Source organism: Macaca fascicularis, chromosome 4 (assembly GCF_037993035.2).
Source record: "Macaca fascicularis isolate 582-1 chromosome 4, T2T-MFA8v1.1".
NCBI lineage: Eukaryota > Metazoa > Chordata > Mammalia > Primates > Cercopithecidae > Macaca > Macaca fascicularis.
Genome location: NC_088378.1, coordinates 12,836,368 through 12,861,307, shown reverse-complemented (window position 1 = coordinate 12,861,307; position 24,940 = coordinate 12,836,368). Strand labels below are relative to the sequence as shown.

General features: G+C 46.2%; 2 long non-coding RNA genes across 3 annotated transcripts in view; one reads left to right on the top strand and one right to left on the bottom strand.

Moving 5' to 3' along the window:
• LOC135970300 (uncharacterized) overlaps positions 1-5,192 on the bottom strand; it is an 80,183-nt gene extending 74,991 nt beyond the window's left edge. For both annotated transcript variants that reach the window (XR_012433343.1, XR_010585994.2), the window contains exon 1: positions 4,970-5,192. This is a non-coding gene — a long non-coding RNA (uncharacterized lncRNA). The remainder of the gene's footprint in view (positions 1-4,969) is intronic.
• LOC141410037 (uncharacterized) lies at positions 4,518-12,086 on the top strand. The gene is made up of 2 exons (XR_012433344.1): positions 4,518-4,644; positions 10,482-12,086. It is a non-coding gene; the product is annotated as an uncharacterized lncRNA (long non-coding RNA).
• Positions 12,087-24,940: the final 12,854 nt, after the last annotated feature.

Below are 24,940 nucleotides of genomic sequence, written 5' to 3'. Positions count from 1 at the left end.
CCACTTAAAATTCCTTTTAAAGCAGTTCATTGCATCCTAACCTATTTATTCATTTCTCTTTTTTTCTTAAAGTCCCAACAAAAACTGAATATGAAGACTGCATGCAGGGATAGCACTGAATACAAATTAACCATTCAATGTTCTGTAGTCCCTCTGGCAGGGAAATGATCCACCTATTAAAACACCCAGTCAGAGCTGGCACACACAGTGCTGATAACCCCAGCAGGCAATGACCTTGGCACCATTACAAGGGCAATATTTTCAAATGGATGAACTATTCCTGAACAAAGTGTCCAGTGTACTAGGAATAAACAGGCTTTTCATCAACCAAGGCTGTGTGTTTTCTGGTTCCAACAACCTTTCCCAGAGACAGTGCTGGAGAGGAGGGGGCACCAGGAAGCAGCACTTCTTCCAGAATCCTATGACTGGACGGGCCTCCACACCTCCATCCCTTCCTCTGATGGTTTCATGATTGCTTTTCTGCACTTTTGCAAAAGAAGAACCCGATGCTGCCCTTGGTGACTCTAGTCAGACCTCAGCAGGTGGAGGATCAGCCCTCCCCGTGGTGTACAATGAAGTCCTGGAGCCTCATGAACAAGAATCTGTGATAGAGAATCACGTACAATGTCACCAGGTAACTGCAAGGCCAACTTTTGAGAAGATGGGCGAATCACCCAGGACAGTCCAAAACAGGTCACACAAGAGGCAGACAAGATCCTTGAGACAAACTTCACAAGGAAAGGAAGAAAAGACTCTGGATCCACCAGAATGGAAGCACAAGTGCAAAATACAACTGGAAAAACTTGCTTCTTCACTAAGCCAAGGAGGCTGTAGCTGGCCCTTTCAGCTGTTTGTTCTTTCATTCATTCTACAAATGTTTATTGAGCACCTACTGTGTACCCAACACTGTTCTATGTTCTGGAGACACAGAATAAACAAGACAAAGTCCCTGCCCACCTTACATTCTGGTGGGAGTAGACAAACAATAAAGTAACTGTCTAGGTAGTGATAAGTGCTGGGATAAGGCACAGGGAGTGTAGGGCATGAGCTGACATCAGGGAAGGCCCCTCTGTTAAGGTAAATTTGACCAGAGGTTTGAAGGCAGTGAGGGAGCAAGCGATGACTATCTGGGCCAGCATATTCCAGGCAAGAGCAGGATTCAAACAGCGAAGAAGAGGGTGTTACAGGAATGGACTGAGCCAAGGAGAGTCCAGAGAGATGAAGGCAGAGGGGCAACAGGGAGCCTGTGAGCCACCTTCAGCGTTTTAATTCCAAGCGATCTGGGAAAATACTGGCAGAGGGGGAGGGTTGAAACAGAAAAGTGAGACAATCTGATTTTTGTGTATGAAGCTCATGCTGGGTGCTGGATTAAGACTATAAAGAAGGCAGAAAAGAAAGCGAGCAGCAAGACTGTGAGGAGGAGAGCAGGACAACTCAAGCAGGAGATGGTGGCAGCGGCTCAGACCATGACAGCAGCATAAGAATGAGCTGAGAGTCTGGATGTTGTTAGGGTAAGACCTGCAGAATTTAATAATAATAGGATATGGGAAGTGAGCGACACTCAAGGATTAGTCCACAGCTTCTTTTGCTGAAGCAACTGGAAGGATAGAGTTAATATTTAGTGAGAAGAGGAAGGTTATGGGTGAAGTAGGGTGAAAGGCATCAGGATTATGGTTTTGGGTATGGTTTGGGTAGCTATTAGACATCAAGTGGAGATGTCTAGTAGGTTGTGGATCAAGCAAGTCTTGGGTTCAGGCTAGAGATGTAAGCTTGGAAATAATCAGTGTAGAGAAGGTATTCAAAGCCAAGAGTGAGGTTGATATTAACAAAGGAGTGAGTACTGAGAGAGAAGAGATCCAAGGACTAAGTCCTGGGGCAATCTTACACAAAGAGGACTTAGCAAAGCATACTAAAGTGAATTAAAGAATTTTTTCTTAAAAAAACAGCCTAGAGAATATATAAAGAAAATTTTTCAAAAAGTAACCATTGATTGACTTTGCCAAATGCTGCTATTTGGTCACAAGTGATAATAACTAAGAATTGACTATTGGATTTAGAAATTTGGAAGTCCCTGGTGACTTTATTGGGGCAGTCTTATTTCTCCAATGAATAACCCTGGAATCAATAACTTAGTACAATAAAAAGCTTATATTTCACTCATCTCACAGTCCAATCAAGTATTTGGCAGGTGGCCTTCTTGGTGATTTGGGTGCCAGGCTCTTTCCATCTTCAGTGCACACCTGCCATGGTTCCCTTGGAAAGGGAAGGAGTGGTCCATATAGAAGCACACCTGAGCTCTGGTGCTTCAGCCTGAAGCTGGCACGTTGACCCTACTGGAGTTCCCATGGCAAGAACTAGTCACACGGCCTCATTTAAAGGCAAAGTAACTGGGAAACATCATTTGGTTATGTGCCCTGGAAGAGGAAGTGGTTTGGTGACCATCTAGCCAGTTTCTCTCACAATGACCTTGGCGAGAGCACTTTTGGAGGAGGGTGAAAACCAAAGACTGATTGAAGGGAGTTCAAGAGAAAACAGGGAAGTAGAGAAATGGGGTGGTAGCTAAAGCAGGCTTGGGGTCTAGAGAGGTGTTTTGTTTCTGGTTTGTTTGTATGATATTGGAAACGATCCTGTAGAGAAGAGACAACTGGCCGGGCGCGGTGGCTCAAGCCTGTAATCCCAGCACTTTGGGAGGCCGAGACGGGCGGATCACGAGGTCAGGAGATCGAGACCATCCTGGCTAACACGGTGAAACCCCGTCTCTACTAAAAAAATACAAAAAACTAGCCGGGCGAGGTGGCGGGCGCCTGTAGTCCCAGCTACTCGGGAGGCTGAGGCAGGAGAATGGCGTAAACCCAGGAGGTGGAGCTTGCAATGAGCTGAGATCCGGCCACTGCACTCCAGCCTGGGTGACAGAGCGAGACTCCGTCTCAAAAAAAAAAAAAAAAAAAAAAGAGAAGAGACAACTGCTAGAGGGATGTCCTTGAGTAGGTGACACAGAAAGGGACCTAGCTCAGTGCCATGCATAAGAATGCCTTGGAGAGCTCATTGAAACAGATTCTGGGGCCCCACCTCAGACTTTTTTTTTTTTTTTTTTTAACAGAGTCTTGCTCTGTTGCCCAAGCTGGAATGCAGTGGCACAATCTTGGCTCACTGCAACTTCCGCCTCCCAGATTCAAGTGATTCTCATGCCTCAGCCTCCCAAGCAGATGGGATTACAGGTGCATACCACCACGCCTGGTTAATCTCTGCATTTGTAGTAGAGATGGGGTTTCACATGTTTATCTCGAACTCCTGGCCTCAAATGATCCACCTGCCTTGGCCTCCCAAAGTGCTGCGATTACAGGCATGAGCCACTGAGCCTGGCCCTGCCCCAGACATTCTGATTCAGCAGGTCTGGACTAGGGGTGGACAAGCTGCATTTTCTGACCATCCCCCAGGTGATACTGATACAGTCAAGATTCAGGCCCACACTTTGAGAATTGCTGACAGGCGCTTGGGAAATTCATTCTTTGTCTAAGGCGGGAAGGCAGAGCAGGTAGGCACAGATGGAGGTGGGAGTGCGGGCAAGGGTGGGAAGATGGGAACTTGGCAGCCAGTTATTTTATTAGCTCAGTGAATTTGGAAGAAAGGTCACCAGGTGAGGGTGAGGATAGGGGAGGAAGTGTTGCAAGTTTGAGTGGGGGAAAAATATGAAATCACTGTCTTGGAGAGTGTGAGAATAAGTAGTGCAGGGAAATGAAATAGGAGTGTCAGCCAGACGCCAGGACCCACCTGCCGCTAGTGAGGCTGAACGTAGAGTGAGACCAGGCAGCTGCACACAGCCGGGCAGGTGCACGCAGTGGGCAGACAGTAGGATTCAGCCAGGACTGTGGTCTTGCCAGGCAGGTACAACAAAGGAGAGGGGGTCAAGGGAGTTGACTGTGTATTGATGGGAGGGATGAAGACCCCAGATCACAGCATCTAAGTGGGTACAGAGGGCAGGGAAGACTTGCAAGTAGGAGCAAGGAACGGTGAAAAGATCGCAGATCAGTCCATTGTGGGTCGCAGTAAAGCTGAAGAATCACTGGAGAGGGAAGACTGAGTGGGACGGGTACTGTGTTAGGAGAGTGGGACCTTTGAAGTCAAGATGGTATAGACAGCGCAACTGGGAGTAACGACAGAGTCAAGGGAATGGCCATGGGGGTGAGTGGCCGCTATACCATAAAGGACAAGATTGGTGGAAAAGAGCAAGGAGAGGAACCGGGAGGCTGAGTATCGGAAGGATCATGTCTGTGGATAATGAAATTGCCAAGGATCATTATCAAGAGTATTATTAGAAAGAACGCTGAGAGCTGTTGTTTTCAAACCCTCCTTCCAGAACCTAGTGCTCTAAGGAGGGGAAGAAATTCTGAAATATCAGCTCTCAGCCCCCAAGCAAAAATGTCCCCAGAGTCTCCTTCAAGTGCTAATTGCAAAATAAACAGAAAGCCAGCAGGGGCTGCCTGGGAAGAAGTGGAAACAGCAGAGGAGCATCCCCTAGTTGGCCGGTGTTTGCCTCCGAAGAGCCCAGCTTTCCCAGTTGCTCTCCTTGCTTAATGTGAAGAATTAAGAGGTGGCGAGCGGCTGGGGGCCCTGAGGTGACTCATCGCAGCCAGCCAGCCCTCGGTACGTTTCTGCATGCATTTTATGTGGAATCCTAGGCTGCTGGTTGATGACATCTTAGATTTCATATTTAACTGCCATGCGTGTTCTAGTGCAGAAAAGACTAAATATAGACTTGGAATTGGGAAATCTAAAAGGAATAGCAGAGCAGCCTCAGTGGCCAGTGCTGGAGGGGGTGTGAGGAGCTAAGGACGTGGAAGTGTGGCCAAGAGGGCATTGTTTCTGTCCATTCCTGCCAAGGACCCTGCCCCGGGATGAGGGTGCCAGGAGAGAAAATACCAGCCCCAACGCACTATTGAAGATAAACAGCTTCCCTCTCTTCACTTACCAGAGTGGGGCTGCGGCTCCCCCGGTCCTCCCTGCATGGAAGCAGCAGTGGATTCTGCCCAGAGCTGTGGAGCCAGTTCCTCTCTGCCAGGTCAGACCTGGCCTTGGGACAGAGAGAGCGCCGGGCTCCCTGTTAGCCCCTCCCTTTACCCTCCAGGCCCAAGAAGCCCAACAGAAAAACCCGCCCCTTCCCCTAAGTCAGTCATGGCTGCAGATCAGCGTCTGAGGGGTGGGGCAGCGCGATGCTTGGACCACACATGAATCCCATCAGCAGCATATGTAGTGAGATTTAGAGACTGGAAGGATGGACAGGAGGGACTTACATCCAAAGTCGGCTGTGGTTATCTCTGGGTGATAGGATTATGATGACTTTTCCATTTTCTTATCCATATTTTCTAAATTTTCTATAATTCGTATGTATTACTAACATACATACAAAAACTCCTAATAAGCTTGTTTTGTTTTTCGTTTTTGTTTTTGAGACAGTGTCCTGTTCTGTCACCCAGGCTGAAGTGCAGTGGCGCGATCTTGGCTCACTGCAACCTCCCCCTCCTGAGTTTAAGCAATTCTGCCTCAGCCTCCTGAGTAGCTGTCGCTACAGGCGCCCGCCACCATATCTGGCTAATTTTTGTATTTTTAGTAGAGATGGGGTTTCACCATGTTGTCCAGGCTGGTTTCGAACTCCTGACCTCAGATGATCCACCTGCCTTGGCTTCCCAAAATGCTGGGATTGCAGGTGTGAGCCACTGTGCCCAGACTATGTTGTTGTTTAGAAAACACTTAGCTGGATGGGTTAGCCTTGACAAGGGGCACACCAGCCTTAAAAGATCATTCAGTCAAATACCCAAAGACTCACCTAGCACACAGCTGGAACCGAAATTCAGCATAGGGTGCATAATACAGGCACCAAGGATTCGGGGTTAGCATCACCTGGCGGTCACATCCTCTTCACTTCCCAATTACAGATAGCTGGACCCCCAGTCCTGTGAAGACAGAACAAACAAGCATGGGAGACGGTGGGGTTCTCAAGGGAGAGGACCCTTCGCATCCCCTCCAGTCTATAATTCTCTCTCTCGCCTGGATGGTGTTGACTGCAGCATCTTGTGTGGTTTACATGCCTTGTGAGCCAAGGCCAGTGTTACCTTGCTGCTGGCCAGTGTAACAAGGGGGACCTTGGGCCACCCAGCCTGAACTAGATTTCATTTTCCCCACCTGGTCTGGGTTGTCACATTCGGGTGCAGTACTGCAGATGCTGCATTAGCCTTGACATGAGGTTTGAAATCAGGTTCAAAGACCTGCAGTCTAATATAAACACAAAATGACCTCGGATAAGGGCAGGCCCTAGATAAAACTGTTAAAGAGGCCAGGTGCAGTGCCTCATGCCTTAATCCCAGCACTTTGGGAGGCAGAGGCTGGTGGATTGCTTGAGGTCAGGAGTTTAAGACCAGACTGCCCAACATGGTGAAACCCCATTTCTACTTTAATACAAAAAAATCAGCCGGGCGTGGTGGTGCATGCCTGTAGTTCCAGCTACTTGGGAGGCTGAAACAGGAGAATCGCTTGAACCCAGGAGGCAGAGATTGCAGTGATCGGAGATCGTGCCACTGCACTCCAGCCTGGGTGACAGAGCAAGACTCTGTCTCAAAAAAAAAAAAAAAAAAAGCAAACCTGTTAAAGAAATAAAACGTATCTTTGGACATCTCCCTAAAAAGGAAAGAGTGACTTCTTAGCAGGGCACCTCACTTTCTAGGGCTGCATGCAAGTACCCATCGTAGTACTTTCCCATCCCAGGTCCCTGTCCTTAGGGGTCTCTTCCTGGATGAGTGCCCTAATCTGAGAGACACATTCCCATGTGGCAGTAGCCACCTGTGTTCACACCAAACTGCAAAATGAAACTGTATCTTAACCCAAGGCCTCTTTCTTGAAAGACATGGCCTTAACCCAATAAACAAAATGCCAATGGCAGAAATTTTAGGTTGACCTGTAGGATGATAGTAGGGAATTTTTAGGATAGAGTGAAGGGTTAGGAATCCACCTAAAATAATGACCTTTTACTTAAATATGTCTCCGTCAACAGGAACATTGACTCACTGGAAGATTAAGCTACCTTAAATCTTTGTGGAGCAACAAGAGATTTTTAAATGAAAAAAAAAAAAAAAAAAGGGAGGAAAGAGAATATAAAAAGAAAAAAGAAAAGAACTAGTAGGATAGGGAACTGATTTTTTTAAAATTATTTTTTTATTTATATGGACATAGAATGTGAAATGAAAGGGGACTGTTTTTAAAACACACATCCACATTCTTTCATTCGCTTTTCTCCTTCATCCTATGCATGGGGCAGTATGATATGGTATTTAGCCTCCCTTGAAGATGAGCTTCAAGTCTTATATTTTAAATAGTATTTTCTAGAATAGCCATTGTCAAGCTGTGGACCAGGGAACCCTGGGGGTTTTGAACTCATCTTTTTTTCTTTTTTTTTTTTTCATTTTTTAAAAAGGCCTTTTAAAAAATATAGAGATGGGGGGTCTTCCTAAGTTGGCCAGGTTGGTCTTGAACTCCTGAGCTTAAGGGATCCTTCTGCCTCAGCCTCCCAAAGTGTTGGGATTAACCCATCTTAGGACATTCTTGATGTCAAAACTCTTTTTGTAATAATACACAATTTGCCTTTTTTACTCAATTGAGTTTTCCACAGGGCACATGATATGTCATGACATCAATGCATCAAAAAAGCTTCTATGGTCCCAAAAGTTTGGGAAATATTTTAGACTCTCTCAGAGAATGTATAATGTCTATTAGCATATTAAAGGCTCTGAGAAGTTCTGTAATATAAAACCTGTTTAACTTGGTTTAATGTAACTGCAAATTTATTTGGCTATAGCATTTATTTTTGTTTTTGTTAGTTTTTTCAACACCTGTTGCTATCATATTTTGGGAAATGCTCCTCTAGGGGTAAGATGTTAAGCCAGTATTCCTCTGACCGAGGAGTTTTATTAGAGAGCTCTTATCTGGACCTGATGTAAACAAGTCAAAGAATGGGTATTAGTGTATCGGTATAGTGGAGTGGTCAAGAACACAGCCGGACTGCCTAGGATCAAATCCCAACTCTGCCACTTACTATCTGAGACTTTGGGCAAGTTATTCAACCTTTCTTTGCCTTACATTCTTCATGCATAACATGGGACGATTTTATGTATACATTAGAATGGTGTCCTGCACATAGTAAATGCTATTTAAGAATCAGATAGGTCAGGTGCGGTGGCTCACGCCTGCAATCCCAGCACTTTGGGAGGCTGAGGCAGGTGGATCACCTGAGGTCAGGAGATCAGGACCATCCTGGCTAATACGGTGAAACTCCATCCCTACTAAAAATACAAAAAATTAGCCAGGCGTGGTGGTGGGCACCTGTAGTCCCAGCTACTTGGGAAGCTGAGGCAGGAGAATGGCATGAACCCAGGAGGTGGAGCTTGCAGTGAGCCGAGATCATGCCACTGCACTCCAGCCTGGGCGACAGAGCGAGACTCCATCTAAAAAAAAAAAAAAAAAAAAAAATCAGCTTTAATCTATTACTAATCTATCATTGTGACAGGCATGCTTGTTTAGGATCAGGACTAAAAGCTGGGCCACTAACTAGCGATATAACCTGAGGCAGGTCTCCGACCTGCCATCGACGTCAGTTTGCCCATACTTTGAATTAGAAGGTAAGACAGGGCTGGGCATGGTGGCTCACATCTGTAATTCCAGCACTTTGGAAGGCTGAGGCAGGCAGATTACTTGAGGTTAGGAGTTTGAGAGCAGCCTGGCCAACATGGTGAAACCCTGTCTCTACTAAAAATACAAAAATTAGCTAGGCATGATGGTGGGCACCTATAGTCCCAGTTACTCAGGAGGCTGAGGCAGGAGAATCACTTAAACTTGGGAGGTGTAGGTTGCAGTGAGTCAAGATCATGCCACTGCTCTCCAGCCTCTGTCTCAAAAAAAAAAAAAAAAAAAAAAAGTGAGATGAGATAAGCTTGAAGCCCCTTAGTGCCAATATTCCCTGACTGCACAGGCTCCCTACAGAAGGCAGCACTAAACTGGGGCATGACAGGAGAAAACAGAGAGGGAGGGAGCAGGCAGCCTAGGAGCCTTCAGGTCCTGCACAGCATCAGCAAGAGATGAAGGGGCTCACAAAATGGGATGCTTAGCCTTTGGGAATGCAGTTTATTGGCTCCCGAGTTCAGCCTCCCACCAACCAGCTTCTCAAACTGCCCAGATGTGAAGGAGAAAAAAGGCGGGGTTAGATTTCCCCACCAACGCCATACCACCCCCCTCCATAGCACAAGTTAATCTGGCTGCTTGCAGTGAGGGCCTGGCTACAGAGAGGATCGGGTTTTTCAAAAGGGCCACCTTTTGAGGACACTCTCACCTCCACCTCAGCCCCAGAGAAACCTTTTGGACACCTAATCTTGGTAAGACACGAGTGGCTGCCTTTAGAAAAATTCCTCCAGTGTGACTTCATCACAGTTGGGGATGAAGGGAATGCATGCAGGGAAAAGAACTGAACATATCTGTATAAGAGAGAGCTTTGAATTACTGGCAGCTGTGGGCCAAGGTAGAGGAGCCCAACATAAAGCTTATGAGGCTAAATCGGGAACATTTGAATGTTTGGTTTTGTGCTTAAAAAAGCAAGTAGCAGCTCAGCTGCCAGATGTTGGAGAACTTGGACATGTAGCTCGTGGGCTTTGGTATCAGCAACACTTTGGCAGGTGACCACACGTCAAAGAGAGATGATGACTTGCTTTCCTAAAACTGCTTCTAGGGAGGGAGCCTGGTGGCTTTCGTGTTTCACTTACACTGAAGCAGTTATATTTGGGAACACCAAAAAGAATCTCTTAACTCAGAGAAGATTGACTCTAGGGCTTGTCAGCAAAGGAAGAACTCCTGAGAACTGGCTTCATAAGAGCTCAGCTCCCTGTCACTCAAGCCTGTGAATAATCACTGAACTACTCTCTCTCTAACACAGTATATCAGTTAGGAATTGCTTTCAGTCGCTAGCAATAGAGAACTGACTGTAGTGGTGTAAATGCATGAAGGTGTTTATTTTTGTCATGTCATGAGAAATGCAGACATGGGTAATTACTGGCATTGGTTTGGTGGCTTGAGAAAATCAGGGACAGGTATTTGTAATTTTTTTATTTTTATTTTTTGAGATGGAGTCTCACTCTGTCGCCAGGCTGGAGTGCAGTGGCACGATCTCAGCTCACTACAACCTCCGCCTCCCAAGTTCAAGCGATTCTCTTGCCTCAGCCTCCCAAGTAGCTGGGACTACAGGGGCACACCACCATGCCCAGCTAATTTTTGTATTTTTAGTAGAGACGGGGTTTCGCCATGTTGGCCAGGATGGTCTCAATCTCTTGACCTCATGATCCACCTGCTTCGGCCTCCCAAAGTGTTGGGATTACAGGCGTGAGCCACCGCATCTGGTCCATGATTCTTTTAGTCTTTTCTTCACAGCCTCAATATGTCTGTTGCAGCTCCAGCCATCACATCCACATCTCAAACAACAGGAATCAGGAAGGATGGAATGGCAAACGAGGCTTTCCTAGAAGTCCCACCCAACAACTTCTGCTTTTATCTTCTGCAAGAGAACTCATCTTTTCACTGGATACGTGCTAACCAGGATAACACCGGGGATCTCTAAGAGAGAAGGTGGGGGTGGATATCGGGTAGGAAGCTAGCACTCTCTGCATGGGGCTTTCCAGAGAGATGTGTTTAGAAAAGAAGTTGCTGTATGAACTGGTCCTTCTGGGACAGCTTGTTATGTGAAAGAGCAGGTATCTGAGGGAGCCTCAGTTTACCCATGAAACTGACCTCTAGGTCTCTCTCACTATGAGAGGGGTGAACTGGCTTCGGTTCTATGAGTGCCCCTAGTTCCCAAGTCAACTTGATTAGGAAAGGAGAGGATCAGGAAATGGAAATCTCTGTAAAGCAGTGGATTCATTCCTTGATCAAAGGCATGGTGGTTTGCAGCAAGTATACAAATACGAATGTGTATGTTGACAGAGGAAGCACCCGGCTACTACTTGTCAATGTAGTGAGGCAGGGGATGGATCAAGAAAACATGCTTCTGAAATTTCAGAATCTTACAAATTAGAAGAGAGCAACACAAAACATGAAAACTAGAAAGTGAGCTGGGCGCGGCGGCTCACGCCTATAATCCCAGCACTTTGGGAGGCCAAGACGGGTGGATAACGAGGTCAGGAGTTCGAGACCAGCCTGGCCAACATGGTGAAACCCTGTCTCTACTAAAAAAAAAATACAAAAATTAGCTGGGCATGGTGGCAGGTGCCTGTAATCCCAGCTGCTCGGGAGGCTGAGGCAGGAGAATCACTTGAAACCAGAAGGTGGAGGTTGTGGTGAGCCGAGATCACGCCAGTGCACTCCAGCCTGGGCAACAAGAGCGAAACTCTGTCTCAAAAAAAAAGAAAACTAGAAAGTTAGACAGGCTAAGTGGAAGTCAGCCCCTGGCACAGAGAAGGGGGCAGTCATTGCCACTAGGATGCTCCCAAAGGCTTTCAAGAGGAAGGGGAAGATGTGAGGCTTGCTGGATGACCAGGGGGATAACTGGGAGGCCGGAGACTGGTGGTATCTCCTAGCCACACAGTGGGGCTCCCTCAACTGGCAACAGAAGCAGCCGTTGACCTGAATTTCCAAGGACCACCATGGATTCCCAAACAAAATGTCATCCCAATGTTTCCAGCTCTCTATCCAGCCTTGTAAAACAAAGATGTGGAATTTAGCAAGATCCAACAAAAACTGTGGAAGGGCACAATACATAAAAATACCATAGCCAAGAACCAAAACACTAACTTCTGTTACCAGAGTGGGAAAAGCTCTCACGGATGCATGGGCGGATGGGCTGAAGAAAAGGGGACATTTGTTCCTGGGCTTTCTTCAGATTTGGGAGCGAAAAAGGCTAGCAAGACAACAGCATTCTACAGAGAAGCTAAGTGGGGAGGTATAAGGGTGGCTGGTTTTTCCTTAAGTCTACACGTTTCCAACTGCTATTTTGTGCTTCCAGCCGTTACCATATGTTCACAGATTTTAAAGTCACAATAAACGTCAGGGTGAGCAGCTGTGGAATAATTCACACTTTTGTTCATTTTCCAGCACCCCCCATCAGATCACATTGCTTAAATAATGCCCCACCCTCCCACCACCTGTACATCAAGGTCACAGTCCTCCTCCATTAACAGCAACGAGAGCACCCAGTTTTACTCTTGCGGGAAGTTGGCAAAATTGCAAACTTGACCGCTGAGCTTCGGATGGGTCATGAAATGTTTAGTCTCTAAACCTTGCTTTTCCAGGGGTTAGTTATTTAAAACATTTCTTTTGCCTAATGGTATCTTTCAATCATGCAAATTACCACAAGTACACAAGAGCAAAGACGATCACATTCTGTGTCAGTGTTTTGTTTGCATTGTGAGAGGCTGATAATGTGGGAGGAAGTTTGTGTAGTGACTGTCTGGGTTCAAATCCTGGCTCTGTCACTTATTTGCTGTGTGAACTGACAAATGTAAACTGATTAGAATGGTGCCAGGAACAGATGCTATTATTATTCAGCAACCAGCCTGAATGTAATCATGTACTTGTTTACCTTTGTAGCTTCTTAAGGGCTAATCCTTAAGGGTTAAATCCTGCAGGGATCTGCTGTGTGTTTGCCCAGTTAAGTTCTGGGCAAGGAAAAGGCCTGGGTCTTCTGCGTGGCTCCCTTCACTCTTCCACCTGTACATCCCATAACCAGCATCTTCTATAGTGCAGGGGACAGGCCTACTGGTCCATGGTTAGTTGCTGGCCCACCTGTGAGAATGCAGGAAAGTCTGAAAGATGGCAGAACTGAGAGGCCTCAGTTTGGAGCTTTTCTTTTTACTTTTCTGCAAGGCTGGTAGGATTGCAACCTTACAGAACTGCAGTCTATCAGACGCATCCAATTGTTCATACATCTGCTCAAAAAGCAGCTTGCTCTTGGGGAAAGAGATGAGCAGGCCTGGCCCGACCCTTTGTGACACCAAAGAGGCTAGCACTGCTCTTGGGAATCCTGCCCAGTGGTCTGGCCTTGGGAGCTGCCAGCTACACAGAGAGAGTTGGATCCTCTCCATGTAATGAAATTGACTCAAAAAGAACAAAGTTGCTTTCAACACCTGCTCACCCTCGCTCAGCTCTGAAGGCCAAGAGGGGAATGGGTAATTGCAGACCACAGGCAATGACAGAAAAAGAAGGGGGAAAAATCAGCAGTTCAGCATCTTCCCCTTCATTTCATGGTGGGGGGGATCAATGCAGACCTCACCATGCCTGTCTCCAGAGAGCTGGAAACAGTGGAATGGCTCAAAGGGCAGCAGGAAAGAAAGGACAGAGGGATCTGGAAAAGCAGCCCCAGAATGGTCTCCTTTTTGTGTAAAGCTAGCTTGGAATGGGTTTCTATGACTTGTACCCACTCTTATTTGCAATTCATTTTTTGAGAAAGGCAACATGGACACCTTGGTACAAGAAGAATAGCAGCCCGTTCACGATTTCAGAAAAGCTGCAAGGTGGCTGCAGGGCTCCTGGGGCACCACAGCCAGCCTAGTCCCATTCACCCACGGAGCCCTCCAGCCTACTTTTGCTCACTTTGTTTGGCTGCATTGCCCAGCGATGGCCAACCACCATGGAGTTCACATGATCAACCTCATGGAAGGCAGCAAAGATGGGGACACTAGGAAAAGAGGCTCTCAAAATGGAATCTTCCTCTTTCACTGACTGTTGTAATCACACCACTAGATGTTGCCAAATGTTTGTAGAAGTCTCTTCTCCTGGTACCTGCCCAGCTCACACCCACAGGGATGGACAAAGAATGGTCAAATTTATTCTATGTGACCCCTGTCCATATTCATGACTCACCGGACAACACGTGTCCACACCCAGCCCAGCTAAACCAACCGAATTAGGACCTGGCATAGACGTCTGGGCTCATGGCTTAAATTAAGGCTATGTAGTCACAGGAGCCATGGGGTATCCCTGCTTGGCCCTGCAAGCCAGAACAATGGAAGCCACTCTGGAGAGAGAGACAGAGATGAAAACAGATGGAAAAGCAGTGAGAAGCCACAGGAGCGAGCTGCCTGCATTCCCCGCTCTCCAGACCCTGGCTCTGGATCCAGCCTCACCTCCTGCCATAGTTTCTGAGAGGTATCCCAGTCTGCTTTCAACTCAGTGTCTTCCTTTTTGCTTACTTGATTGTGTTTCTATTACGTGCATCCAGAAGAGTTTCCACTGAGGCAGTGATTCACAGTTTACTGAATTCTTTCACATGTTGTCCTGTTTGGATTTTGCTTCGCACGCTAGTCCAGGGAGAAGGCAAGGGAGGCATCATCATCATCTGCATTTTATGGTCAAAGACGTCCAGGCAATGACTGCTCAAGGTCTCCTAGGCAGGGAGGCAGGTCTTTGACCCAGATGCAGCATCGTCTCCACTGCACCACACCCTCTTGACATTGGAGGTGCACTTCCAGGAAAAGGGACTCTGGCGCCAAGGTATAATTGAAAGAGATTTGCTGCATTCCTAAGCACAAGTGCATATTTCAAGGGGAAAATAGGAGCTTCAGCGTGATCATTCATGCCACAGCCTTCATGAGGGTAACTCTGTAAACAAAGTGCATTGAGAAAGGGAAACCAGGCGTGGAAGTTGTGGTAGAGAATACTCCCCCTTAAAAAATATGTGAAGCTTATAATATCATATTATTTTAGCATTTGCCATACTTCTTTCTCTCTTCCTCAAGGGCACCAGTGAACAATGGACAGGCAGGTTACATTTCTCTTCTCCACTTTTGCCTAGTCCTCACTGACAGTTTCCACCCAAAGTAGATTAGCTAGGAAACTGACACTCCTGCCACACACATATGTGCATGCGAATGTACTCCAACACACATGCACACACACATGCTTGCTTGTGGATACCACCTTCTAAAAACAGCTCTATTGAGATATAAATTCAGATACCATATATTTCATTCATTTAAAATGCACACTGTGATTTTTGACATATTACATCATTTAAAATTGTTACATAACATACAACTTGCCATTTTAATTATTTTTAGTGGTATTAATTGCATTCACAATGTTGTGCATGACATTGCAATACAATCATTTAAACCATCTATTTTAAATGGATTCTATTTTCTTGGTCCCTCTCTTTTTCCCTTTCTCTCTTCCTCCTTCCTGTTTCTTATGTTTATTTTTCAGTTTTTTAGGAGAGAGGGAAAGTCCATCTCGCCTCCAGCCCTGGCCTTCCCCATGCATGCAAATCCCCACTGCTCTTCTTGACACTCCTCTACTTACCTAACCTAGGCTCAAACCTGATCATATGTGAGTTTCTGCCTACACCCAAGTCTCTAGGACACAGTGGGAACATCTTGCTTCTGGGACATTCCCCGGGTGCCGAGCTCCCCTGCCTTAAGGGAGCTGTTTGAGGACTGAGCTGTGTATCCTTGTTCTGGACCCTGGTCTTTTCCACAGGGGCTCAGTGATCTCTGTAGAGTGGCCTTGGGGGCCCCTACATTGTCTGGCCCAGATGCAAGCACCTGCAGATGTTCCACAAGGAATCTCTCCCCAGCCAAATGTTAGGTTTGGATGTTTTCTTCTTTCTTGTCATCTCCTTTGCTACCTGTTACCTTTTACCCATCCTAACAAGTGTGAGAAAAGAACCTTCTGAAAATTCCATCTGAGGCCGGGTGCAGTGGCTCACGCCTATAATCCCAGCACTTTGGGAGGCCGAGGTGGGCGGATCATGAGGTCGGGAGATTGAGACCATCCTGGCTAACAGAGTGAAACCCCGTCTGTACTAAAAAAAATACAAAAATTTAGCTGGACATGGTGGCAGGCACCTGTAGTCCCAGCTACTCGGGAGGCTGAGGTAGGAGAATAGAGTGAACCCGGCAGGCGGAGCTTGCAGTGAGCCGAGATCACGCCACTGCGCTCCAGCCTGGGTGACAGAGTAAGACTCCGTCTCAAAAAAAAAAAAAAAAAAAAAAAAGAAAGAAAAGAAAAGAAAGAAAGAATAAAAAAAGAGAAAATTCCATCTGATTGGGTCTAATAAGAGCTCAGCATCTGATGCTTTCCCCCATGGCTGGTGGGGGAAAGTTTGCTCCTCAACAGTGTTAAGTGCTGGACCCTTATTTCTGGGTTCTGGGAGGGCAACCCCCTGCCCCATCCACCCTGTAATCCACTCAGAGGGAAAAGGAGGAAGGATGAATGGCTTTCCAGAAGAGAAAGCACAGTTTTCTTTTTTTTTTTTTTTTTTTTTTTTTTGAGGCGGAGTCTCGCTCTGTCGCCCAGGCTGGAGTGCAGTGGCCGGATCTCGGCTCACTGCAAGCTCCGCCTCCCGGGTTCACGCCATTCTCCTGCCTCAGCCTCCCGAGTAGCTGGGACTACAGGCGCCCACCACCGCGCCCGGCTAATTTTTTTTTGTATTTTTAGTGGAGACGGGGTTTCATTGTGTTAGCCAGGATGGTCTCGATCTCCTGACCTCGTGATCCGCCCGTCTCGGCCTCCCAAAGTGCTGGGATTACAGGCTTGAGCCACCGCGCCCGGCCAAGAAAGCACAGTTTTCAAGTGGAGCCTTGGGTCTCTCTGCACAGGACTGACCGACTAGCCTGTCTGGAGAGCTCCTACTAAGCCCAGTCTCCTGTCTCCTCCACCACCAAAAGGCACCCTTTAGGTGATGTCATTACTGTCATTCACCATGAATACGGACAATCAACTGCCAAGGATCTTTTGTGTAATTCAATGTACTAACTTGACAGCTCCCAAATGAGGGGGTAACAGTTCCCGGATGTAAAGTGGTTTTTCTCTAATCCTGAGTGATGGCATGCTGTTGCTAGGTGCCTGCTTTTCTGCCTTTCAAATATAAAGTGACTAATGGGGTATATTTCATAACACATCTGCAAGTATGTAGTTATTCTTATACTTCGATGCCCTTTAAAATATTATCTGCCAAAACTTGGACTATGTACTTGTATGCAAATTAGACATAATAAAGGAAGAAGGGAGAAGTTCTTTGCTCTTGAAAAATCATACTTATAAGGTTAACAAGATTTATATATTCCATCAGGCAACTGGGGTTAGAATGCAAAACTTTATCAATGTCACTTGGCAACAATAAAGATCCTCTGGTGTTTTCCACTGTATGAGATCAAAACTTTTTATCAACACTGAGGTTTAACTTGATTCTTTAAATTCTCACGAAATCAAAATACATAGAATCCAACTTCAGGAACAAATCAGATATTCTAAGTTGAATGTTTTTGACTGGCAGTGCCAAGAACAGGAACAGTGTTTTTAAAACATATCACTTTGCTTTTAAAAAATCAAGTTAAGGCCGGGCGCGGTGGCTCAAGCCTGTAATCCCAGCACTTTGGGAGGCCGAGACGGGCGGATCACGAGGTCAGGAGATCGAGACCATCCTGGCTAACACGGTGAAACCCCGTCTCTACTAAAAAGTACAAAAAACTAGCCGGGCGAGGTGGCGGGCGCCTGTAGTCCCAGCTACTCGGGAGGCTGAGGCAGGAGAATGGCGTGAACCGGCGAGGCGGAGCTTGCAGTGAGCCGAGATCCGGCCACTGCACTCCAGCCTGGGCCACAGAGCAAGACTCCGTCTCAAAAAAAAAAAAAAAAAAAAAAAATCAAGTTAAATCTTTCCATGAATTACCCATTTAAGCCAGGAAAGTGGGTACTCCTATTTTCTGGATAAAAAGGAAAATACCAGGAGAATTCAATCTAATAAAAGAAAATTCACCAGGAAGGGAAGAATTTACAAACACACACACACACAAATGTACACATGAACTACTTTATAAACAAACAAGAAAATGTTCTGGATCCAGTTTGCTCAAATAATGGGATATGATCTAGCAAATATTCTGTTTATAGGGAACTCTGTCTTGATCTTAGAGCATGTATCTAGTATTAAAATAGAAGCTTAATGAAGTTTGTACTTGCTAAACAATCAGATATCAGCAAAATCTACTCAACGCGAAAGCAATTCTGATGAGTAAGTTATTGGTGATGACTCAAAGGCACTTTAGGATCTTGCAGCACTGGGGATCATTATTCAAACATGAAGTCATAACTATCTTTGTAGTCATCCACCAGTGACAGAGTAACAGAGTTCTAGTTCATAGGATCTCGGGTTCATCAAATTTAGATGTTCTTGAAAGGTTTCAAGCAGCCAGCAGTTGGTGGATTCACCCAGCATATCTAGGAAAGGGCAGAGTCCATGTCAGTTTTGCTTCTTGCTGGGTGAACCTTGGCACAGCCCTGGGCATATAGTTCACATTGGATAAATGTTTGCTGAATAATATGAATGAATGAATGAATGAATGAGTGAATAGCAGAAAGTTAAGTTGAAATTTTTCTGTTTGAGAATTTCTGCTGATGACCAAAGCTGAGATGGGGAATAAGTGGCCCCATATTCTAAAGAGAGATGCAGCTTACCAACCATGCAGGACTGGTTAAGAGTTGGCCGAAACAACAGATAGATACAGATAGAAATATAGAGATGTGGTTTTGGATTGATTGTAAGGGATGTCTAGTAAAAAGCATCGTGCGGCCGGGCGCGATGGCTCAAGCCTGTAATCCCAGCACTTTGGGAGGCCGAGACGGGTGGATCACGAGGTCAGGAGACCGAGACCATCCTGGCTAACACGGTGAAACCCCGTCTCTACTAAAAAAGTACAAAAAACTAGCTGGGCGAGGTGGCGGGCGCCTGTAGTCCCAGCTACTCGGGAGGCTGAGGCAGGAGAATGGCGTAAACCCAGGAGGCGGAGCTTGCAGTGAGCTGAGATCCAGCCACTGCACTCCAGCCCGGGCGACAGAGCGAGACTCCGTCTCAAATAAAAAAAAAAAAAAAAAAAAAAAAAGGCATTGTGCATTTATTTTCCTTTTCCTCTCATTGAGTGAGGTGGTAGAGGTGGGCTGCTTCCCTGCCCCTTGAGCCAAGTAAAGATAGCTTCAGGAGAGTGTGGGAGTCAGAGAAGAGTTTAAAATCTCCCCCTTTGTGGTGGGTGCTTGCTGAGCTGCAGGGTCATGGCCTGCCCTGGTTGCCACCATCTTGGGAAGCAAAAAGCTCTCGGCAAGGCTTGCTTTTCAGAGCTTAATATGGGGAACATATTTTCATGGGCCACGTGGACTCTGAAGATGGGACTTGAGCTTGACTCCTCTTAATAGGTCCCCAGCCATGGGCCCTGACTGCCAGGGCCAGGTAAACCCGACATGAGATGGTCACGTGGGGTGTCCCATTGAAGGGGAATCCTAAGAATCCGCCAGGGAGGGTACTCTTCCAAGTCCAGGCACTGCAAGGCACAGGACCTGCGGCAGGGGGATGGGGTCACTCCAAAGTACCTGACTAAAGTACCTTATAAGAACCAGTATTTCAGCATCTGTATTCAAAGAATGCCAATGGCTAGACAACAGCAGCTGGACCAAAGGAAAAAGACATTTTTGCTTCTTTCCCTCTCCCCCGACTCTCTGCCCTACCCTGGGAGCAAAACTCAGCTAGTGAGTGACAAGAGACAGAGCAATCATAAAAGACAGACTATGCAATCTTTACAAGCTTGGGTCAGGACTGAGCTGGGGGGAAGGGAAAGAGCATGGAACTTGATGGGAAACAGTTTTAAACTGTTTTAACACTAGGCTTTTTAAAACACTCTAATATGAAAACAGCTCGACATGAAACGGACTGAATTGTGTGGGATCTGCCCGAGATGTTTACTAGTGGAAGAAGATCTGACAGAGAAGGTTGGAAGGGCAGTGATGGGAGTTGAGGGAGGAGAAGAAGCTGCTATTTCCTGGTTATGCCATATCAAGTTCAGCCCATGTGATATATTCGATTCCATTCAATAAGTGAATAAAAGAATGAATAAATGAATGAATTTCTGTATAATTTGGTGCTATGGCCACCTGTCCAGTGGCCCCTGCCTACCCTACATACAACAAGAGTCCAGATAATGTCTTCACCTCAGCACAGGCAGAGGGCAGGATAAGGCCTGTCCATCAGCTTTGGAGGTGAAGCTGGGAAGTCATCAATTCAGTGAGTCAGAGAAGGCTGACCTCAGGGCACTCCTGACTTCTCCCAGGTGTGCCCCACAGCGGTGATTCACTCTCAGCTTATCAAATCTCGCAACTGCTGAGTGTTACTTCGTCCCCAATAAGAAATGACTTTTGGGAACAAATTAGCAAAGTATCCAGGTGTGATGTCACCCTCTGTTTGGTACTGAGGTAACGACATCTCCACTTTGGACATTTCTCTGGACAATAAGCCTGAGATTACTATAAGAAGTATAGACACTTCTCCTCCTGTGGCTCTCTGTGTTATGGGGGGTCAACCCTGTGAGAGATGGGTGAATGTTCCCAATTTAACCATTTCTCCCTAGATGAGCACAGCACAGGTTCTTTCCTGGAGACATCAGTGAAATTAAGGTGGCAAGAAGGTCTCTTCTAATCCTGCTGTTTTGGCACAAGGCTTCTGGTGGGCTCCATGGCATCATCCTTGTTTTTCTTTTGTAACCTGATTGTATTGCCTTGGAACTGACAGATCACTTGTCTGTCTCTTCTTGTAGGGCAGGAGCTTTATTTGATTCAAGATTCTACCCTAAAGGTGCCAGGCACAGAGTAAACCCTTGATAAATGCTGGTTAAGTGAATGAACTTGATTTGCTTTGATGGGTCTCCCTGAGACAAATGGAGTTATGTACCAGGCCCATTTTCCAGAAGGAGTCACTGAGGCACAGACAGGTGGGGTGGTTTGGCCAACATCCCATGGTGAAGTAGTTGGACAGATGAGACTAGAGTAGGCTGATGGACTGCAAAAAAGTAACTATGAAGCCAAATGTCTCAGTCAATGCAAGCCAAAGCTAGTTGCCTAGAAGCCAGAATACACTCTCCAAGCTTAGACTCTTGGCACAGAGCCCAGACAGTCATAATGCCACCATCACTGGCATTTTACAGGTTACTGAATGGTTTCACAGCCATCAACTTGCTTACTCTTCACAGGGACCTGGACAGCACCATGACAGACAACATTGTCCACATTGTACAGGTCCAGAGAGGTTAGAGGATGTGCCTGAGGATGCACAGCTATTAAAGGAGGAAGGCATCATGACCTCCAATCATGTGATCTCAAATCTGTGAGCTTCCCACCAAACCTGGTTAAACCCAACCAAACAAGAGCACACGGAGCATCTTCAAGATCCACCCAGATGCCCCCTGTTAGTTTCGGATCAATGTCAGGAGTGACATCTTTCGATTTTCATGTATCTTTTTGAGGTCCTTCGACTTTGCCCCATATGAGTTCACCTTGGCTAGGCAGCACTCTTGTTCCCAGGAAGAGTGATGACACAGTCCCTCCTCCTGGGTCCCTAGTTGTATCCTGGGAACCTGTCTGCAGAATCCAGTTCTCAGCTGGGCCGCCATAGCAGTGCTGTGCCTGGGCAGGGCAGATTGCGGGGATGCAGAAGTGGCTCTGGAGCGAACACACTTGCCTCTGGGAGAGGCTACTGTGCCAGCTGTCATTTTCCACTCAATATGTCAGGCAAGAAGTGAGACCGACAGCATTCTTCCCTTTGTGTGTCACATACACATGCTTTTGTTTCTACTGGCAACATTCTATATAGTTAGTTCTCTTTGGAGGAGTATCCCAGCATTAAGATAAAGGAGCTCCTGAAATTTGGCAGATTCAAGGGTCTAATTTACAAAGTTGGGACCAGAAGATGAAATGGCTTTCGAGGTTTTGTTCAAATTGTTAAAAGAGATGCCAAAAGATGTCTTTTTATGTACAGCTGGCTTCATTTTTTAATGTCAATACCAGCTTACTGTTGAAGGTAACAAATGACACATTGTAATATCTTCCCCAGTTAATTTTTAAAAGGAAATTCGGGAGGAGAGCATAAAACTACTTTTCTTGTTGTTTTTTAATGACAAAGCATATTTAGACAGACTAAATTTGGCAAAATAAACAAGCAAATATAAGCTCAGCGACTTCAATTTACTAAAACTTATTTTAAAAGCAAGAGGAGACATGAAAGGCAAAAACTCTACTCAAATCCAAACAGCTTCCAAGGAAAATTCCTGTAACCTTGAAGAATAATAAAGACTCACGGATATATTTGGAATTTCTGAATGGGAGAACTGTTTCCCGAGAGCATTTTTAACATCCCAAGTGAAAAATGAGAACAAGGCTTAAATTGTTTGGTAAAGAGCAAAGAACCCTTTGGTTTCAGAAAAAAGAGAGGGAGACAGCAAGAGTCAAAATGCTGTGAGTGACTGGAGTTCTCTATGAAACAGGAACACTGGTAGCTATTGCCAGAAAGCTTTCTCAATGCGCCATGCAAAGAGTGTACATTACAATCATCTTTCCTTTCTTCCTTTCTTTCTTCCTTCCTTCCCTTGCTTCCCTCTCTTCCTGCCCTCCCTCCCTCCCGATCTCCCTCTTTCTCTCTTTTTGACAGAGTATTTATTGCTTTGTTGCTCAGACTGGAGTTTAGTGCCCCAATCTTGACCCACTGCAACCTCCATCTCCCGGGTTCAAGTGATTCTCCTGCCTCAGCCTCCCGAGTAGCTGGGATTTCAGGCATGCACCACCACGCCCAGCTAATTTTGTATTTTTAGTAGAGATGGGGTTTTGCCATGTTGGCCAGGCTGGTCTTGAACTCCTGACCTCAGGTGATCCGCTCACCTCGGTCTCCCAAAGTGCTGGGATTATAGGCGTGGGCCATGGTGCCCAGCCTACACCACACTTTAATGTCAAATAAATCAAGGGAGAAGTGCCAAATAATTTCTACAATAGGTTCAGATTTTGAACTTTTCCCCTTTGGCAACGTCATCTCAGTTGTTTGAAACAAAGCAGTGACCTCTACCAGCGATTTCTGGCTCCTCCTGTGACTTCAAAACAGACCCTAGCCTTGTATCCATCTTCTCTCTCCCTTGCCACCACTGCCAGCAAGCAGCAATCAATAGAACTTGGCTGGGCCTTTTCAGCTTTTATTTAGTGAGTAAGTGTGGCCTCCTCCCTTCGCCCTACCCCACTGGAGTTTTTCCTCAGTGGCCAGGCTGCAAATCTTGCCCCCAAGCCCTTTGTTCCACCCGCCTGAGGTTGCCTGAGCAAAGCCAATGCTTCACCAGAGATTAATTTGAGGTGTTTTACTACAACCACTAACCAGCATCACAAATGGGATCAGTTTGCTAATTAGAAGCCCTTGGCCTCTAGAGCCCTGGGCTGCAATCATCCCCCATGGCTTCAGGAAATGCGAAAGAGGTGCCGCAGACCCTGGATGAGGGTGAGGGGGTCATTTGTTGAATCCCACTCAAGGCTCCTTCAAAGACTGGAGAGAGAAGGGCTGCACCAAAGTGCAGCTTCAAGAGTGGGTTGGAGGCTGGAAACCTGAAACACTACTCAGAAATAGTATGTCTTGGATGTAAAATATTTAAACTTAGTATTTCTTGGATTTAGAACATTTAAACATAACCAACAAGCATGTATAACTATGTGCTAAGCACCAGGTTGGATTTAGAGACTCGATAATGTGTATATGTGTGCACCTCTGTGTGCACCTCCTAGCGGGCACTGAGCGCTGTTTCTGCCTGGCTCCACAGTAGATCATGTCCTCTCCCTTCCCTGAAGTTAGGATCTTGCAAACTGCAGGTGCCTGAGCCACCTTTGGAATCCCACAACCCCCACGCACACAGACACATACTCAAGTGCTGGAATATGGGTCTCACACATTGATGTCATTCAGATGTTTGTAGAACTCTTAATTACATACCAGCCCCGAAGAGAGACTTAGATAAATGAGGGCTAGCCCCTGCACTCCAGAAGGCTATATAATAACGGCGGACATGAAGAGAAGAGCTAACATTTATGTAATAGGACCTACGACCTAAGCAAAGGAGGAAGTAAACAAATGCACAGGCATGCAATGGGTTTGGTAAAACTTTGCTTTGATGGGCAGGGCAAAACTGCTCATAGGACAGTAAACTGAGGGCGAGGACTTCTTTTACATACTTCCTCCCCTTCTGGCAAAGTGGAAGAGAAAGGAGGACCCACCTCTTAACCTGCAGCAGAAGCAGATGCACTTGGACACTAGCTCTTTCCTCTCTCCCGCCCCATCTCTGTGGCTCTGGCAACAGGGACATCCACCCTCACAGTTTTGCTTAGAAACATGGAAAGGTCAGGACACTGGAGTGTCCTGGGGACAGGTACACTGGGAAGAATATGATAGGAGGAGCCTGATTTTCAGGGACGGTTCAGAGGTAGAACTTCAAATTTTCAGAACTTGCCCAACATTACTTACACACACACACACACACACACACACACACACATACACATCTATCCATCCATCTATTGCCCTTTCCACTTTGATTTTAAAAGTAGAAATTTAAAAAACAAACAGAGGCCAGAGTATTGTGGGATGGAAAAGGGCTTCCTGTTTGAATACAAGCCGTCAACCCAGGATCACAGTTCTCTTGTCATACTCCCTGGAACACATCCCCCTCTCCCCAGCGTTCAAGAGACCCTGGTTTCATGGAAAATCAAACACACATTCCATACGATAATGCCATCTAGTTTGAGCTTTTGAGTAAGTACAGTCAGTCCCACACTCCTCACCCCTACTCGACTCCCCCCACCCAAGACTTTCTAATTTTAGAGCTGAGAGCAGAGAACTTGATGCTGGGTATGTTTCCATTTACCATGAAAGGCATGTTTCTCCACAAACAACGGGAGGGCAGGCTTGGAACACAGGTTTAAAGACCAGACTTGTAGAACTTTGGCACGGCAATTCTCTGGAAATATCTACTATCCCATCGAGAGGCAGGAAGTATTGAGAATGAATGTGTGTTCTGGCTTCTTTCAAACAAAATGATTTAATTTTAAGAGTCTCAATTCATAAAATAGCCCAGCTAAT